The sequence below is a fragment of the Esox lucius genome, chromosome 19, assembly GCF_011004845.1.
Source record: "Esox lucius isolate fEsoLuc1 chromosome 19, fEsoLuc1.pri, whole genome shotgun sequence".
NCBI classification, from domain to species: domain Eukaryota; kingdom Metazoa; phylum Chordata; class Actinopteri; order Esociformes; family Esocidae; genus Esox; species Esox lucius.
In genome coordinates, this window is record NC_047587.1 from 3,476,348 (window position 1) to 3,490,974 (window position 14,627).

At 39.5% G+C, this 14,627-nt stretch overlaps 1 long non-coding RNA gene across 1 annotated transcript; it reads right to left on the bottom strand.

Moving 5' to 3' along the window:
* Positions 1 to 664: 664 nt before the first annotated feature.
* LOC106024767 lies at positions 665 to 14,578 on the bottom strand. Its single transcript, XR_003777445.2, has 16 exons — positions 11,305 to 14,578; positions 11,033 to 11,204; positions 10,665 to 10,909; positions 9,548 to 9,731; positions 7,209 to 7,407; positions 6,771 to 6,949; positions 6,105 to 6,174; positions 5,832 to 5,974; positions 5,587 to 5,618; positions 4,819 to 4,987; positions 4,177 to 4,272; positions 3,665 to 3,705; positions 2,746 to 2,874; positions 2,287 to 2,326; positions 1,625 to 1,742; positions 665 to 1,111 (listed from the first exon to the last, which is right to left on the bottom strand). It is a non-coding gene; the product is annotated as a mucin-2 (long non-coding RNA).
* Positions 14,579 to 14,627: the final 49 nt, after the last annotated feature.

Consider the following 14,627-nt stretch of genomic DNA (forward strand, 5'->3'; position numbering starts at 1 on the left):
TAGCGATGAATCAAGGCCGTAATCACAATATAAATTGGTGGGGGACAATATATTGATATATAAATTATTCATAAAATAAAAATGCGCTATGCTACGACAGTAAACCATGCACCACCGTCCAAAAATAATGATAAGCAAATTGAAACATAATCATAACTAAACTTAACAAGTTGCCGTTATTATTACTACAGTGGGGAGAACAAGTATTTGATACACTGCCGATTTTGCAGGTTTTCCTACTTACAAAGCATGTAGAGGTCTGTCATTGTTATCATAGGTACACTTCAACTTTACGAATGATAATGTGATCCCTACGCATATCAAAAAAACATACACGTAATTAATTCATCATAGTAATAGTTCATATTCAATGGTCAATAGTCTTTTTTCAATGAATCGACTATTGTTATTTAACACTACAACACAAAAATGTGTATTGAGGAAAAGTTGGACATCAGAGAATTATCTATGGATGCCAGAGAATTGGAGTTGAGATCAGACATATTCTATGTGGCAGTGGATAGTGGCCTACAGTAGCTTTTGTGCTAAATTAAATAACAGAGATGTTGGATATGAAATAATAAATATTTTCTGTAATGCATAATTTGCCCACATAATTCATGTATGCAGCAAACAACATGTGAAAAAACAGAAAGGTCATGAGTTCATGCTTTGAATAAGTTTAATAAGTTTGCATAGAAAAACAGATTGTTTTTAATAATAAAGTAGAGATGGAAGTTAAAGTAGTTTAATATGTTTAGACAAATCATTTAGATGAAAGTGTTTAATATGTCCTACAGTTAAAAGAGTCAATCTGTGACTGGTATCACCATTTTTTCAAATTGAATATCCCTGTTGTGTTTGAATCACAGACTGTCTCTTTACATAAAAAGTTTTTTTTACATTCATTTTAAGAGACTGTAAATTGAACAGAATACATTAGTGCTTGTCGTCACACTCAGTCACACTGCAGCCACACTTATTAATGTAAGTATAGGACTGAGAGGTCTTCTTTCCATTAGAGCAGACCATATCCACCTGCCTCACACTGGTCGACAACTCCTGACAGCAGGAGCAGGAGTGCATCAAGCCCATTTTCACTGCAGAGTACCTAGCAAACGGAACAACACCAACAGCACTGTTAGGAAAAACAGCAATGATTCATTCTGCCATGAGTCAACAGGGTAAATTCCAAACTTCCACTGAGTTCTCAAATTTCTGGAGGATTAAAAGGTACCATGTACATGTTGAACATTTACTTGCCTTGCTCCTATCTGAAACATGTCCTGTCTAAGGGGTGTACCTGTATAATCAACTGCTTTCTCGCTACAAAAAAGATGAACTCCTCTCTTATGAGCCATTCTGGCTTTTGATCATTTCAGGTTTATTTTTACACCTGGTCATAATTATTACCTCACATGTGTTCCTGATCACTGTCCCTTTTCAAGTTCCTTGCTTGGGTCTCTTGTTGGTCGTCATTTGGATTTTGTTCTGGTGTAACTTCTCTTTTCAAGTCTTAGTTTCTGTTATGTAATGTCTTAGTTCTTTATTAAAAGTTCTCCCTGTGACCTGCCTCCAGTCAGCAGTGATACACAATCTTATTATTTAGAGATGTTCTACTCACATAGAAGATGTTCCACAGGCTCCCCCACAGGCTGCCAGCTCCACTGGTACAACAGACCTGCAGTCATGAACCTGGAGGTAGGTGGTGCTCTTCTTCACAGCACAGTTACTTAGTGTGCCTGAGAGAGAGACAGAGTTTGTCAGGAAGAGGTGAGTTTACCCCAGAGGCGTCGCTAGAATCATAATACATTTGGGGCTTAGCTGGATTTCCTTATCTGGAAATCAATGGTGACTTCGTAAAACAACCTAGCCTTTGAGGAAGTCTATTTAAAGGCATTCCACTCCCTGGCAATGACACTGCAGGGATAATTCATGTGAATTTCATCACTAGGTTAAAATTCACATTTATAATGACAAATTCATAATTAAACAGTAATTGTAATTAATATGCAACATTTCCAACAACACTGTTTACAAGTAGAATGTTTGCTCAAAACAGATTTTGCATTCCAGGCTATTAAAATCCAGCAAATTACCATTACATTTGTAAATTAGTAATAAATCTTATAAACAAAAACGGAAAACATTTATTTTGCAGTATCATTATTTTTAAAAAAGGTCATTGGATTAGTAGATATTATTCATAAACAAGTTTGTGAATACAGCTATATACAATTTCACATTATCATAACTATTTATCAAGAAATCATAAAAAAGACTTACATGATACACAGCAGCCATTTGCATCAGTCGTCTCAGTTCCCTGTAATGTCAAAGTACAGCATGCAGTTCAAATTTGGATTTCAATAGTTTGTCTATAATAGTCTACTGAACTATTTACTAGGGCATGAAATAATTGTGACTTGATAAAACCAAGTGATGTGCCACATCTGTAGATCTATTGATAAGTTCATGGTGTTTGCAACAACATGGTTGTGGGTTCGAATCTCACGGGGGGGCAGGCAGTATAAAAATATAGAGCTAAAATACTTAACGTGTAAAAATATCCCACATTACAAAAAAAATGTTCTGTTTGCTGTAATAATGAATTTACATTGATGCATAACACACTAATTTTACATGTTCAGTGATTTAGCCAATCAAAGGGTTAAGATAAAGGTTTAAGTGCAGAGTTCCTGCTCATTTTCTACCCTCCATTCAGCTGTTCTCTCATGTACTTACAGGGATGCAGTCTTCTGGACGGAAATCTGGACACTGTATTTTGGAATCCACAGGGATGAACTTGTCTTTTATGTTTGTGCAATTATACTGCACACAGGAATCACTAGGGGACGACCAAACATCCCCAGGCTGTGGAGTAAAAAATCATACATCATAATATCTTTTAATAAATAACAATTAACACACAATTGATAAACTATTAATAAATAAATAATTTGATTATCCACATGGCTGCACACTTAATCTAATAAACAGGAAAATTACCCAAGGCATATTTGGAAGAATAAATTATCTATATTTTTCAAAAAAATTAAATACTTGCTAATAATCAGTGCACCCAATACACTAATTTGATAAAATAACTATACAAGCATAAAACTTTAAGTTAAAATAAATAAATAGAACATCATCAAACAATGGTACATCTGTGTTTTAATACTAATGTAGATGCAAATCATGTATCCCTATATGTAATTGAAAATAGTACAAAGACAACATGCCATGTGTACTAATCCACCCCCTATACGATCACAGATGCTGGCTTATGAACTGTATGCCTAAAACAATCCGCATGGTCCCTCTCCTTAAAACTCCTCTTAAACCTTATACAACTTTTCCAGTCTTTTGTTGCCCCTGTCCCAGCTTTTTTGAATTGTGTTGCTGGCCTCAAATTCAGTGGGCATATATTTTTCAAGAAACATAAAAATCTCTCAGTTTCAACATTTAATATGTTGTCTCAGTTTTATATTCTATTGAATACAGGGTTTAAATTATTTGCATTCTGTCTTTCTGGACAGGTTTTTTGGAAACCCTTTTGGAAATCTTGACTTGAATAAGCAATTAGTTTATTTCATGAAAACCTGCCAACAGTGTTGCTTTCTGCAGTGATTATAAAAATAAAAAACACACAGTTCCTCACCTGATATTCCTTGTTGTTGAAGACACACACAGATTTGGGAACTGAGTGGACAGACAACAAAAGCATCAATCAACAGTTTCTGAACAGCCATTTTAATCAGAGTAGGTTAGTGGTTCCCAAAACTCTCCTTTCTGGGGACCATTAAGTCACTGTCAAAAGCATGACCAGAGTACATGTTTATTTTAATGTACAATTTCCTTGTACACAATAGTTTTATTCTATCAATTAAATTAAATATGCATGATTATTAAATTCAATCTGCATAATAAACATGTCATGATTGGAATTAATCGAAATTTCTTGTAGGCGGGTAAAAATATTATCTTGTAAGTCAAATTTGGAAAAAGCATTTTTAAAGCTAATCTACCTTTTTTAAAGTAATCTAAGTATGCATGCCCTAATGTTCAGGGAAAGTAATGTAATATAACAACAGGATAATCAAAAAAAATGCATGGCATTTGTGCATGCAGGCCCCTATATTATAAGTCCATCATAATAGTCAGAAGTCTTACCGCAGGTGTAAGTCAGGCAGCAACTTCCCTTTGATGTATTCAGCTCAGTTCCTAGTGGGCAGAGGGGTGGTTGTGGACAGCCACTCACATCACACACTGTGGGATAAAGGGGCGGGGTATTTTAAAATCTCTTCCAGTGGTTATCACACGGTCACACCCACAGCAGCTTACAGTTGATTCATTGACAAAAACCAGGCATCAATTCTTGTTCATCAAAATTAAACTATGGTGTAAAAAACCCAAACTATGGTGTAAAAAAACCAAAATTAAACTGTAGTGTAAAAACACGATATCCAGAGAAACATCACAAATCTGTGGGCATGTTAACAAAGTAATTATGATCAAAGTCAGTGCTATAGGACATAATTAAATAAAACAAAAAAGTATTACCAATAAAGTGAAAGTATGTTAATTAAAATTATTCTAATCAACAGTATTGTAATCAACAGTAGGGGAAATTAGCTAGTACTCTGCTGGCTTCTAGACCACTGGTGCACTGGGGGTTTTATTTTTATGAACTAGATTTTTTGCTCGATACATGTGTTAGCTACCTAGTAATCTACACCTGTTTTGTGCTATCATTCCACTCCTAGTACTTTTGTCATATGCCAAACAGATTGTTGAAATCTTGTCTCTACTCACCACATTTGTTTTTCTGACAGCAGTCCACTGTTTCCTTGACCAGCACCTCACCAACCTCCTTACAAGTAACAACTTGTTGTGTTGGACATACCACTGGCCTACACTGGACACTCATTGTGTCTTTGTTACAATCACACTCAAGGCAGTTACTCCGCCAAGTCTCGCCAGGCTATGTGGGGGGGGAACAAACACAACATTATTAGATTTCAAAATTAGGAGAGAACTGACAACATCTCAGAGCCTGGTTCCTCTCTAGGTTTGTTCTGGTCTGCCTTCGGTGGAGTTGTTTCTAGCCACTGTGCTTTTGCTTCTACATGCTTGCTCAGTGGGGTTTTAGGCAGGGCATCTGCAGAGGACTTGCTGGTTAAAAGGGCTTAATTAAATACATGATTGATTTTAACAACAGGTATCCAGGCATGGAAACATGCGCCACCCCAACTTTGAGAAAAAACACTTGTTCTGTAAGTATGACCTTCTATTTCTCATTCCGTTGATTGAAACGTACATGTTTGTTGATTGTCTGTGATTCCGTTATGAGCCCTCAACACTAGCAGTCATCTGCACTCTGCATTATATTGGGTCAGTCTGTGTGTGCAATCAAAAAACTTGACTGAAACTAGTAAACTGATGGAAATAAGTTTTGTGGTTCTATACAAAAACATTTGGAGGACAATAATACCAGATAAAGACAGCTATAACCAGTCATTGGTTAAATGCAAATACACTGAGGCATGATTCTTCCAAGTTAGCTGATCACCTCTACAGTACCTGTTTATTGGTGCCATCAGGTCCCGTGCATCCTTTAAAAGAAGACCAGATCTTTACTATGGTGTACATGGCGCTACTTTGAAACACATTAAAACAACGTATTTCTCAGACCGTGTTGCAATCTAATGTGATGTCAAAGTCTTAATCGCTTTGATTTTATCGTCCCTATCAGAACATTCAGTTCAACAGGCAAAAACTACCAAAGAACGACCTCCACCACCACTAGTCTACTGAAACAACCTTACCACAGTTTTTAACACAGGTGCCAGAGTATGTATTGAACAAGATGGTTCCCTCTGGGCAGAAACAGCCCTCCCTGACTTCATCACACACAAATTTTTGGTCTGATGGGATTCCCTCGCATGGCTGTATGTACTTCTCATAGTATCTGTGATTTAAAAAAAAACAACGACAATGTATACAGATTAGCCACCAACTATCAACCACACTGCCAGACTAAAACAGAATGTAGGTGATATATGTATTTTAATTTATGGTCTTAAAAAGAAGATGGATACCTTGAATTGCAAGTTGGCTGGATAGCCGGGCCACATGCTTTATACACTTTGGGTTTAGGGCATTTATATGCTGCAATATCATAAAGGTGGAAAGACAAATGTGAGCTACACCATTTGTAAAACACGGCTGCCAAAATACAGATAAATCATGATGATGAAAAATATTCATAACATGTAATATTAAGTCCCAATTTAAACCATATTCTCTACACAGATTAAACCATATCCTCTAAACAGATTAAACCCTGATCTCTAAACAGATTAAACCCTATTCTCTACACAAATAAAACCCTATTCTCTACACAAATAAAACCCTATTCTCTTACACAAATTAAACCATATTCTCTTACACAAATTAAACCCTATTCTCTTACACAAATTGAACCCTATTCTCTTACACAAATTAAACCATATTCTCCTACACAAAATTAACCCTATTCTCTAAACAGATTAAACCCTATTCTCTTACACAAATTGAACCCTATTCTCTTACACAAATTAAACCATATTCTCCTACACAAAATGAACCCTATTTTCTAAACAGATTAAACCCTATTCTCTACACCCTACATGTGGTAGCAGCCTTGTGAGGAGCAGTCCACTAGGTTGGGAATACAGTGCTACTTGGGACCCAAAACGTATATTTAGCACAAAGTTCCCTCCTACCACATAGTCCGTTAGTTGATCCCCTCCAGTCAATGCAGACGCTATGTTTCACACACGTTTGGGCGTAGGCCTCCAGGCTGGAGCAGCCGATCGTCTTATTTGTCAGGTGGCAGACATCGTATTTACAGGCCTCAAAGAAAGGTCCCGGTGGGATCACGTCATGGCATGATTTGAAGACCCTTCCAAATAAAAAGCATTTAAATTAAAATACAACAGGGCCGAACCATGCTGGGCCAAACAACATGTCAGGGCGGATCACCTTGAAATATCAACCATCGTACGCCCAACATGGGCTTTGTGAAGCAGGGCGGAATTCAATAGTGCTCAGTATAACAACAATAACCTATAAAAACTCCCTGTTTGGTAAACAGTACGTGTAGTCGAATATTAGTGTACCTTTCAGTTATATTAAGTTAGAAAAATAAGAAGAGGTCTTACTGGCTCATGATGATGTCACAGATCTTTGTCCTGTCTGGCTGGCAGGGGGGTGGTGGGGGGGGTGGTGGTGGGGGGGGGGCAGGTTTACAATAGGTTTTATTGGCATCAGGAATCTGCCACCGATGGGCCGTGTCAGGACACGGAGCGATCTGACCGTTTGGAGATCTGCAGTCGTTTTCCTTATTATTGTCACAAGTGCCTTTTATAAATATAGAATACATGCAGGAATGAGGAAAACAAAAGTTAATTTCATGTCAAAAAACAATCACATTCAATTTGATAATAACATGTGCTTGTTCTCTTACAAAACCCCAGAATATATGATTTGCAAAGGATTAGTTATTATCTTGTATAGGATATTTCAGAAGATATCTCAACCGGCCCAAGTGATAAAAGGCCATACTGCTAACTTAAGCTAGCCTCCCAAATGTACATATAATGGTTTTGATTAAGTGAGATCACAGTCCTTATTTTAGTGATCCACAGACATCATAAATGCCCCCCCACCCTGTCAGTTTAACAGAGCAGTTACACTTGAGATGCCTGTTTAGGTTGTGGATGACAGTGAACCTTCTCACTAGAAATACTATAATATTTAACTGCCAAGGTTTCATTGAATAGGTGCAGTGTTGTTAGTCATACATGTGTAATGTCCTATTCATTGGCACAAAACATAATAATATGCAATAAAAATGAACACCTTTATTAACATAACTGTGAATGTTAATAAAGGTGCTACTTGACAGAATGACTATGTGGAGACGTTTGTTCTTCAGCATATATGTACAGCTGCATGAGAAGGTTTTTACCCTTCAGAAATACCTGAATGAGCATTAATGGACTGATCTTATATGTACATGTCTTCATTGATCACACTGGTCAAACACAAACAGCTCACAAACAGCTGTTCCATGACAGGTGTGGGTTAGGGGTGCCCTGGCAAAATAAAGTCTGGCCACCCAGTGGTGCAGTGGTCTATTGTGTCGCTATGGCTGTGGGTTCAAGCCCCGGGGGTGCCACTGACGATTATGGCTGGGGGGGGTCTGGTAGGGTGGTGCATATTGGGCTGGCGTTGTCTGGGAGGCCCTGGCAAAATAAAAGACCCACCAAGGTCAGGCCTCCCAGTGGTCTACACACTTGCCTTGCAAATGATACTGCATCGCTAAGGCTGTGGGGTGCATATTAGGCTGGTGTTGTCTGGGGATATCCTTGTGCCTCCGTGTTCCAGAAACGTCTCTGGCGGAGCGGGAGCCACTAACCTGGCTATAAATGAGGTAATGTATGCAAGGGTTTCCTCTGACATGTTGGCTCAGATTGACTTCCTGGTTAAGGGGGTGTAAAATAGCAGACCAGTTGTTCGGACAGGTCTCGGAGGAAGCATATCTCTGACTCTCCCAAACATGCAGGGTGACAAGGCTGTACAGTGGAATTGGATACTTGTAAAATTGTGGGAGAAGAAGGGGGTTATAAAATGTATAATAATTAAAAGTTTGATTTTAGTGGAATATGACTATCAAAATAAATATCAGAAGACCTCAGGAATAGAGTCGTTGAGGTTCAAAGGGATGGAAGAGGCAAAAAAAGCATTTCCAAAGACTTTCCAAAGAAAGATTGTCAACAAATGGTGAAAACTTAGTGCCATTTTCTCTACCTAGGACTGGTCATTCAGCTAAGGCCACAGCAAGGGCATGCTGTATAATTACCACATAGTAATTACCACACTGCTCTCCAAAAACACATTCATGCCCACCTCAGATTTGCCAAAAAAACCCCGGATTTTCCAAAACACTGCTGGGACAATGGTCTATGGACAGACCAGATGAAAATGTATTTATTTTGCAGAGGAAAAACTATGTTTGGAGGTGAAAAAAACAAAACCTCTGAAGTTACTGTGAAGCATGGTGGAGGGAGGATCATGGTTTGGGGATGCTTTGAAGGCTCAGGGCCTGAACGGCTTATTAACGCTGAGGGAACAATGAGTTCAAACTTGTATCAGAAAATCTTAAAGGAGAATATCAAAGTAACTGTCCATTATCTGAAGCTGAAAATAGGTTTTGTCATGCGCCACGACAATAACCCTACAAACACAAAAGTAAATTATCTACAACAGACTAACTTCTACAGCAGAAAATGTTCATCTTAGATTTTGCCAAGTCAGTCCTGACGTCAACACTCCTGAAATGCTGTGGCGTGACCTTAAGAAAGCCACTCATGCAACCATGTGAGTATGACTAATTTGTGTTTTGTCAAAATAATGTATCCTCAATTGAACCCTGTTCCCTACATGCACAACTGGTCAAAATGAAGTGTACTAGAGACCATATATCCAGCATACTTACCACACTGTCCCTCTGTGTTGCTGTGGAAAAGGGAGTAAGGCAGGGAAACGCTGAACTGAATACTCCTGAACATCACTTCTGCTTGAATGGCTGGGATCTTCAACAGTAACTGGACACCAGTGCTGGTGATCATGAGGTCTTCATTAGAATAAGTGGGGAAGACCTGCTTACCATTGATGGTAACCTGGTGAGTAATGAAGAAAATATACTGTGACATTATGAGAGGCACTAGAGAACAGAATAACTTTACAATGAAACATTACTGTAGATTAGATCCGAACGGTGTCCAGAACAGGGGACATTTTATTCACAAAGGCACTAGTTTGTCTCTTGATTTAATTTAAACTGAAAGTGGAATTCTTGAACTGTCACAAATGTTTTAGTTCCCTTAAAGCTACTTTTGTTGCTATGATGGCACCATCAAAGGGTTTAATCAAAATGTAACCAGTGTGTGTAGGAGAGGGTGCATTGCTAAATAAATAACTACTGTAGCTGAAGAACAGCATCTTATGTGAGGCGGGAAAGAGACCAGGAGGAGGGTTTGAGATTAAATTAGGAATCCCAGTCTTTGGTTATGCATGTATGCTTAAACTACCAGACAAGGTTTAAAAATATGGCAAGATAATTTTCAGTCAATAGGAAGTCCAGGGAACAAAGCAACATTTAGGTTTTTGATAATTATGCAAATAAATTTTTAATTAGGTTTGCAATATATTTTTATGAACAAATGCTCAGCTACCAAGCCATATTGTGCTTAGCTTGCAAGGATATACAGTTACAGAGTGCAACATTTACAGTTACACAGCGTAACAAAAGGGAAATGTTACAATTGTAACAGGAATAAATGAAACACTTAAGTGTCTTCACTGGCAAAATATAATATAAATTAAAGGTTAATTGAAAACATATTTGGATGAAAATACAAAGAATTCAAAACCAATGAATATACAATAACCAGTGAATATACCCTACAATGAGTTATTCAATTGTTGCATCTTTGTGGACCACCCAAAAGAACAGCTGCTGTTTCTCAAATAAAGCTAATTGGAATTTGAAAAAACAAAACCTCATTTAACTTTGTTCCCCAGTCTCTCTTACATAGCATAGTTAGAATTACCAAACTAGTTGTTGTTTCCGTGTTGATAGGAGTGAGAACAATTGTATAGGACTTGTAGTAGACAAACAGAGACCGAGGACAGGTCACAAGTCCAGATTTGTCACAGTTGTAGTTGTCAATCTCAATCCTGAAGTTATAACGAGGAACAATTTCTTTAACCAAAACATAGGTGCAATTCTCTTGGAAACTGTAATATTGTCCATCAAATGTGACGTAATGAGGATCTCCCCATCCAGAGCAAATACCTGAGACACAAAAAAAAAAAAGACAATTCAATCACTTATCTATACCGGGGTAAAAAATGTATTTTAGTAGAAGGAGCGAATGTGGATTAGTCAAAAGAATGTAACTTTTTGTTTTTAACTTACATTCACATTCATAGTGAAAACAGCAACCGAACTCGTCGTAGACCTTCGCTGGTGGATATCCATTTACACACACAAGCTCTTCAACATCCTCACAGTCCACAAACGTTTTTATAATTGTACCATTCACACACGTATCAGTTGAGCAGTTGTTTGGCTTCCAAGAATCACCATCCTGAAGTGGAAATGTATGGTTCAGTCCAATAAGTAAAAAACAATTCTTGATCTGAACTACAATAACTATGAAATAAAACTTCAATAAAATTATTAGTTACCTTTCTTGGTGGATCAACATATGGACAGTCTTTGGGTGGAGGTGGTGTGGATGTGGATGTCGGGTTTGTGGTAGAGGTAGGACTCTTGGTAGTTATTGGAGATAAAGTTGGTACAGTCATAGGGGTTGATGGTGAGGTTGTAGTTGTTATTGGAGTTGTAGATGGGGTTGTGGTAAGAGTAGATGTTGCGGGTGTAGTTGTTTCTGAAGTAATTGATGGGGTTATGGTAGAGGTAGATGCCGGGGGTATAGTTGTTACTGTAGTTGTAGTTGATGGGGTTATGGTGGAGGTAGATGCTGGGAGTGTAGTTGCTATCGTAGTATTAGTTGATGTTGTGATAGGAGTGGATGTTGGGGATGTAGTCGTTTCTGTAGTTGTAGTTGATGGGGTTATGGTAAAGATAGATGTTGGGGTTGTTATTGTAGTAGTAGTTGATGGGGTTGTGGAAGGCGTAGATGTTGAGGGTGTAGTTGTTATCGTAGTTGTGGTTGATGTTGTGATAGGGGTGGATGTTGGGGATGTAGTTGTTTCTGTAGTTGTAGTTGATGGGGTTGTGGTAGGGGTAGATATCGGGGGTGTAGTTGTAATCGTAGTTGAAGTTGATGGGGTTGGGGTAGGGGTGGATGTTGGGGATGTAGTAGTTTCTGTAGTTGTAGTTGATGGGGTTTTGGTAGAGGTTGGGGATGTAGTTGTTTCTGTAGTAGTCGTTGATGGGGTAATGGTAGGGGTAGTTGTTGGGGGTGTAGTTGTTACCGTAGTTGTAGTTGATGGGGTTGTGATATGGGTGGATTTTGGGGGTGTAGTAGTTTCTGTAGTTGTAGTTGATGGGGTGGTGGTAGGGGTAGATGTTGGGGGTGTAGTTGTTTCTGTGGAAGTTGATGGGGTTATGGTATGGGTAGATGTTTGGGGTGTAGCTGTTACCGTAGTTTTAGTTGATGGGGATATGGTAGGGGTGGATGTTGGGGGTGTAGTTGTAACTGTAGTTGTAGTTGATGGGGTCATGGTAGGGGTGGATTTTGGGGATGTAGTAGTTTCTGTAGTTGTAGTTGATGGGGTGGTGGTAGGGGTAGATGTTGGGGGTGTAGTTGTTTCTGTGGAAGTTGATGGGGTTATGGTATGGGTAGATGTTTGGGGTGTAGCTGTTACTGTAGTTTTAGTTGATGGGGATATGGTAGGGGTGGATGTTGGGGGTGTAGTTGTAACTGTAGTTGTAGTTGATGGGGTCATGGTAGGGGTGGATTTTGGGGATGTAGTAGTTTCTGTAGTTGTAGTTGATGGGGTGGTGGTAGGGGTAGATGTTGGGGGTGTAGTTGTTACCGTAGTTGTAGTTGATGGGGTTGTGTAAGGGGTGGATTTTGGGGATGTAGTAGTTTCTGTAGTTGATGGGGTTGTGGTGCGGGTAGTTGTTGGGGGTGTAGTTGTAACTGGAGTAGTAGTTGGTGGGGTTGTTGAGTGACAAATAGTACAACAACTGACTCTGATCTCATAGTTGTAGCATATTGCTGGTCCTTCTTGATCCTTGTTGTTGCAAATCAGTCCGACCCCAGGATCACATGTAACCTTTTGACCCAACATATTTAAAGGAGTACCTGGTAATTCCTTGGCTCTGCAGTCTATGTTCTCAGGTTTGCTGCAAATACTAGGATGAGATTTAACAATATTTTCTAGAATTTCATAATCTCCTCCACCTGGTCCAAATTCGGGATAGTTAGTGTCAATCCAACCTGACCAGTGACAACCAGGCAGACAGGGTGTAAGAGGAGTCGTTGAGGTACCCGTAGGGGTGGATGTTGGGGGTGTAGTTGTTTCTGTGGTAGATGATGGGGTTATGGTAGGGGTAGATGTTGGGGATGTAGTTGCTTCTATAGTAGTAGTTGATGGTGTAATGGTAGGGGTAGATGTTGGGGATGTAGTTGTTTCTGTGGTAGTTGATGGGGTAATGGTAGGGGTAGATGTTGGGGGTGTAGTTGTTTCTGTGGTAGTTGATGGGGTTATGGTAGGGGTAGATGTTGGGGATGTAGTTGCTTCTATAGTAGTAGTTGATGGTGTAATGGTAGGGGTAGATGTTGGGGATGTAGTTGTTTCTGTGGTAGTTGATGGGGTAATGGTAGGGGTAGATGTTGGGGGTGTAGTTGTTTCTGTGGTAGTTGATGGGGTAATGGTAGGGGTAGATGTTGGGGGTGTAGTTGTTTCTGTGGTAGTTGATGGGGTAATGGTAGGGGTAGATGTTGGGGGTGTAGTTGTTTCTGTGGTAGTTGATGGGGTTATGGTAGGGGTAGATGTTGGGGGTGTAGTTGTTTCTGTGGTAGTTGATGGGGTTATGGTTGGGGTAGATGTTGGGGGTGTAGTTATTTCTGTGGTAGTTGATGGGGTTATGGTAGGGGTAGATGTTGGGGGTGTAGTTGTTTCTGTGGTAGTTGATTGGGTTGTGGTAGGGGTAGATGTTGGGGGTGTAGTTGTTTCTGTGGAAGTTGATGGGGTTATGCTATGGGTAGACGTTGGGGGTGTAGTTGTTTCTGTGGTAGTTGATGGGGTTATTGTAGGGGTAGATGTTGGGGGTGTAGTTGTTTCTGTGGTCGTTGATGGGGTTATGGTAGGGGTAGACGTTGGGGGTGTAGTTGTTTCTGTGGAAGTTGATGGGGTTATGGTATGGGTAGACGTTGGGGGTGTAGTTGTTTCTGTGGTAGTTGATGGGGTTATGGTAGGGGTAAATGTTGGGGGTGTAGTTGTTTCTGTGGTAGTTGATGGGGTTATGGTAGGGGTAGATGTTGGGGGTGTAGTTGTTTCTGTGGTAGTTGATGGGGTTATTGTAGGGGTAGATGTTGGGGGTGTAGTTGTTTCTGTGGTAGTTGATGGGGTAATGGTAGGGGTAGATGTTTGGGGTGTTGATGTTTCTGTGGTAGTTGATGGGGTTATGGTAGGGGTAGATGTTGGGGGAGTAGTTGTTTCTGTGGTAGTTGATGGGGTTATGGTAGGGGTAGATGTTGGGGGTGTAGTTGTAATCATAGTTGTAGTTGATGGGGTTGTGGTAGGGGTAGTTGTTGGGGGTGTAGTTGTAACTGGAGTAGTAGTTGGTGGGGTTGTTGTGTGACAAATAGTACAACAACTGACTCTGATCTCATAGTTGTAGCATATTGCTGGTCCTTCTTGATCCTTGTTGTTGCAAATCAGTCCGACCTCAGGATCACATGTAACCTTTTGACCCAACATATTTAAAGGAGTACCTGGTAATTCCTTGGCTCTGCAGTCTATGTTCTCAGGATTGCTGCAAATACTAGGATGAGATTTAACAATATTTTCTAGAATTTCATAATCTCCTCCAC